The following is a 5,602-nucleotide window of genomic DNA, read 5'->3' as shown; positions in this document are numbered from 1 at the left end:
AGCTACTGAGTGTTAATAATGTAAGTTCCTGGCTCACATCTGCTTAGGATGTCAGCATCCTGGTACAATTTCATGAGAGCTGGGACTGGAGAAGAAAGGACTGCCCCATTTTGAGGCACCAGTTCTTTGAAGAAGACGGTTGTCCTGACTCATCAGGGCTGATAATGCCTTGCTCGCTGTGTGCCGAGAGAACAGAGAAGACAAGTCAGCCCGCGAAGCAGTGTGTGGGTACAGCAGGAAGCACAACTGTATTCACTTGTCCTTTACTAATGATCTCCTGTGCTGAGAGCTGAACTGGGAGGCTTCGGGTGGCAGCAAATTATATTCCAACACCTCCCTCCCCAGGCTTTCCTGCTGGTGAAAGGGAAGGTGAGGGGAGTTTTGGAGATGAAAATTAGTCACCACTGAACACTCTGTAACTGAGAGCTTCAACAAGGGCCTGTGCCAGCTGGGGAAGTGCTGCTTCTGGGACCCAGTACATGCAGCTTTGTGTGTCCCTGGCCTTCTGAACACTGGGGCACAGAGCCAGCTTTCCTCAGACTGCCACCTCCCAGCTCCCCAGGACTTAGGGCCTCCTGTGCCCGTACCAATGTCACTTTAGAATCAAACATGGGAACCTCTCCTGTGCCTCCCTGCCTCCCAAGGGACAAGGGGTGAAGTGAGGGTGGGAACACATGACTTGTTCTGCAGGAGGGAGGGAATGGCTCCAACCTCCCCCAAGATTGCAGCCCTGCGAATCCCGGCTCTAGGCAGGCCATATGCCCAACACGTGGGGTTGACTTAGGAGATCTTGAAATCTTGAAAGTGTTGTCTAGCCATGACTTCTGGGGCTCGGGCACTATCTCCTGCAATGAGATGGCATGCAGATGGCAGGTGGGGTTGAGACAGAGTGTGGGTAAAATTGCAATATTTCTGGAATTTCTTGCCTGGTGTTAGTGAATCTCCATATCAATAGGTGTTTCCAAGGAGTAGAGAGAAGTAGTCCATCTCCATTTCAATAGGTGATTATAAGGGGGAGCTCCCACATATCTGGACTGGAGAGGTTGGGTGGGGTCCCTTTTTGCAGCTGGGTTGCTAGAGATACAGGTGAGCAGAAGTGAACAACTGCTTGTAAGTGATAAGCAGGTTTCTCCTACTTCATTTCTCCCTTTGACTGATTTTGGGTTAAAAGGTTATTTGTCCCAGGCTGGGAACATATTTTCCCCCAGGAGTGACACAGAGGTTCTAGCAGAGACAGAACCTCTCGTGCAGGCATGTGGTTGGGGCGTGCATGTGCCAGCCTGGGACCTAACCGGGTGACGTGTGAGGCCCTTGGAACCCTAAGACGCCCTGGTACGAGGGATGGGGCTACTGAGTGATGGCTGCTGAGTCTGGCAAGCAGAGTGCAGGATGAGCTGCAGCAGCACTGTGGGTGGGGGGCCCCTTTCCTGCCTCCAGAAGTGTTGCTGGGGAACCTGCCCTCCTCCCCAGCTGCTGGACCATCCTCACAGCAACTCACCTCAACAGCAACAACTCTGTGGGAGACTTCTTGAGTGCAGTAAGAATCTTAGAAACCACTTACTGAACTCTTATTATCTGCCAGGCACCAGGTCAGGCTTATACCTGTACTGTCTCATTTATTCATTAGCCAGTTCCAGGTTCAAACCCCAGCTGTGCCATTTGTTATTGGTTCACTTTAGGAAAATTACTTAAGCTCTCTGAGCCAGTTTCCTCAAGTAGCAAGATGTGAATAATAAAGGCATTAGATAGCTGAGAGGATTAAATAAATTAATGCATAGAAAGTGTTTAGTAGCGGAGTGCCTGGCTCAGTGCTCAATAATGTTAATCATTCCTGTGATATGCCAGGATATGCTAGGGTTGTATTGTTATCAGACCTATTTTACACACACGTAATCAAGGCTCCAGGCAGCTCTGGTATTCCAACCCAGGTTCATGCGACTTTAAAACCTAGCTTTTTTCCATTATGCCTCATTGCTTTTTAAGACTTCCCTTACATTATGTGGCAATTATAAGACTCAGAGTCATTTGAACTCTCCTGAGAGTGGAATACTGTCATCTCTCACTTTCTATTAATATTTAACTGGATTGGCATGTATGTGGCAAAATGGTTTCACTTTAAATATCACAGCCACAAATTCAGGGGCTGTGTCTTACACATTGTTACCTTGGCAGTGTCTAGCTGAGTGCCCGTCATGTTGAAGGCATCTACTGCATAGGTATTGGGTTGAACTGACTTGGATTCACAGAGAAACTGAAGCTGTTAAAGTTAACTAGGGCTTCATGGCTCCCCTTAACCATCCCCAGGGTGCCCCCGTTTGACCCCCAAAGGTCACCATACTTGGTAGCCTCTTGTGAATTAAGGTGCTTTTTACAGTTTCTTCTCCATCATCCTCAGTTTATATTCATTCACGTAGTCTACAAATCAACAGTAAGTGCCTACTGTGTATCAGGCTCTGTGCTTGGTGCTGAGCGTCAATAATGAACAAGAAAACCAAAGTTCCTGCCCTCACAGAGGCAGGTGGGGTTGAGAAAGAGTGTGGGTAAAATTGCAATATTTCCAGAAAATTGCAAGAATCCTGTAGTTGAGGTTGGAATTAAGTCACTAAGGAAATACAGAATGATTTGTGTACAAGACAGAATGATGCATGTGCTGTGTGCCGTGCAGTGGTGGGTGAGTTGTAGGGAGCCACAGCACGCATTGCTGGATGGCCTCACCTGGACTCCAGCAGTTCAGTCACTTGGAGCCTGAGTCATGAGGAGAGTGGGAGCTCGAGGGGTAAGAGGTACAGGGAGGAAGTTCTGTCTCAGGCAGAGAAGTGCTGGGAAACTGCTACCCTGATAGACCCTGAAAGGGTGTGAAAAGGGACAAGTTAGTGCCCATGCCCGAGAAACAAAATACAGAAAAATGAGGCAACTTGAAACAATGTCTAAAGTAACAGTGACAAATGGCAAATCCTATCAGATGATGTGGTATGTGTGTGTGAATACATTCAGAAGCAGCAGCAAGAGGCATTTTGTCAAAGCCAAGTTCACAGTCTCCCTATACAGGGTCACCTGGGATGCTTGTTAAATATGCAAGGACATTACCTCCAACCTCGGGAGTCCTAATGTCTGCAGATAGGGACTGGGCATCTGCACAGTCGACAAGCACCTGGAGTGGTTCTGATGCCCAGTAAGGTTTGGGCACCACTGTGAACCAGTAGTTAGTGAGCACGTCCTACACCTCAACAGGTCCCAACAGTCAGGATGAGGAAGGAGTGGTAGAAGGCCTAGAGGAGATGGCCACACAAGCCTGTGGCACGAAGGCATGGTGGGTCTCAGGTGGATGAAGAAGAGGGGGAATGTTTCTCGTGGGTGAGGTTGGAACAGAGTCACTAGGGAGTCCAAAAAAAGGGTGTGCATGGGACAGGAAAAATGTTGGACTCGTTGAGTAGAAGCAAGATTGTGGAATAACAAAGTTTCAGTTAAACAAATTCTAAGAAATTCCGCAAATCGCAGGCATTTAATTAGGCAATAGGGAATTATTATATGGTTTTCAGCAGGAAAAGCCCTTCCTTGTACAGTGGGAGCACAACTGGAAAGATGGTTAATAGTACAATAATTCTGCATTTATGACTTTGGACACCTTACTTAATTTCACTTAACTCAGTTTCTTCATCTATAAAGTGGAAATAATAATAACCTACTTTTCATGGTAGTGGGGTTTGAAGTGTATATTTGTGAAAAATTAGTCTTATTTTGGGACCAAGGCTGCATTAAAACAACAAAAACTAAAAGCACATACACACACACAAAAACTTTTCATAATGAATCGGGTGGCTTGTGCTGTCTGGCCCATGAAAGTTACCGTTCCTGTTCACTGTTCATTTCCTTTCTTGCCTTCTCTGTGCCGTCTCTGGCCGCTCAGGTGGTTTCCAGGGAGTCCGCATAACCAGCCCTCGCAGGAAAGCCCTCTAGTGTTGAATTCTATAATGACTCATCCAGTCTTGGAACTCAGGAAGTTTTCTAATCTACAAGAAACTGTCCTTTACAGCCACTTATAGGCTGCATAAAAATAACATCTTCAGTAGAAAGCTACCCATGGACATCAAATTAATTGGTAACTTTTAATTGGCAAATTAATTTGTAGCTTTATAGCCATAATATCAATTACTGAGTAATGAATTTCTTCTTAAAACAAAACCGCTTATGGATATTGTTCTTTAACTTGAGGCTTCCCTGTCCATGCTCCCAAAGCAACTGAAAAAGTATTTCTTTCAAATATTTGTTTCTTTCCAAGAGTGAAAATATCACTACATTGGGAATGTCAAGGTCTGATTTCTGTTGCCAATTCTGTTTTTGGCTGTTTGGGTGACTCTGGCTAAGCAATTCCCCTCTGGATTTTAGTTTCTGCAAATGTAAAATGAGAGATGTAGGCTCCATGATAACTCAGCTCTCCACCAGCACACGGTTCTTGCCTAAAGAGAGAGGCTGTACAGGGAGCGGCTATCACTCAGGGGAGGAATCAGAAGACCTACATTCTTACCTCTGTTCCAGATTTCATCAGATCTGGGAACTTGGTCAATCATTTAACCTGCCTGGACCCTCATTTCCTCATCTGTAAAATGGTAAAAAGGTTTTCTCTGCCCTATTTACAGAGTTATTATGAGACCCAAAAAAGATGCTGTTCACAAAATATAACACTATAAAACTCAATAGGAAAATGCAAGGTTCTAAAATAAGGACCCTTTCCTAGTCATTCCTCCATAAATGATGTATGGGAGTTAAGGACAAATATATCTGAATTTTAAACCCACCAGTTAGTAACTCCTTTAGTTAGGTAAGTCTAAGCCTCAATTGTATTAACTATAAAGAAAGAGCGATCACTATTCTTATGTTGATTAAATAAGAAAAGTATGAAAGGGCTTAAGATAGTGCCTGGAATATAATAACAGCTCAATAAATATATACTATGGCTTTTCTCTAATCAAGTTCATTATGGCATTTAATGGTAAAGAAGTTAAATGGTTTTTCACAAGTCATCAAAGATAATTTTCATAGACTCTTGAATGGAATTCTTTTTAGATCTGCTTTGTAATATTCATCTTTAATTCTAGGTTTGTGTTAACAGGAAAATCATCAGAAGACCTCAGACTATGTAAGAATGACAGGTTAGGGTCCATGCTTGGTTTAGAGATACTAGCAATCTGCTTGACTAGCTAACTCAGAAATTCAGTATCCTGACTGATTTGGGGAGGTTGGTGCTATATAAACAGGGTGATTATACAAAATGCTCTCAATCTCTGGATTCTCTGGATCTTGAATTCTCTGCCCTGCTGGACCCTGCTGCCCCCAGATCTGGCACCAGCTCACCTGACATAGGCCTATATATTCTGCCTACTTAAAGGCAAAACATTAGGAGAGCCACAGGATAGACCCTCCTTATCACTGGATTACTGGACTAGACTCTGGTCACCATAGTGTGCCCTTTAAGAAATAAAAACAAATACAAAACCGGAAGCCCAGTGAAAGAGTACAAGCCCACTGTCTGAGTATAAAGCTATGTGCTCTGGCAGGTACTTCCGGGGCCAGTAATCATGCTGTGACTAGGCTTGCTCTCTGA

This window comes from Manis javanica, chromosome 4 (assembly GCF_040802235.1).
Source record: "Manis javanica isolate MJ-LG chromosome 4, MJ_LKY, whole genome shotgun sequence".
In the NCBI taxonomy this organism is placed as follows: Eukaryota; Metazoa; Chordata; class Mammalia; order Pholidota; family Manidae; genus Manis; species Manis javanica.
This window is presented reverse-complemented; position numbering follows the sequence as displayed.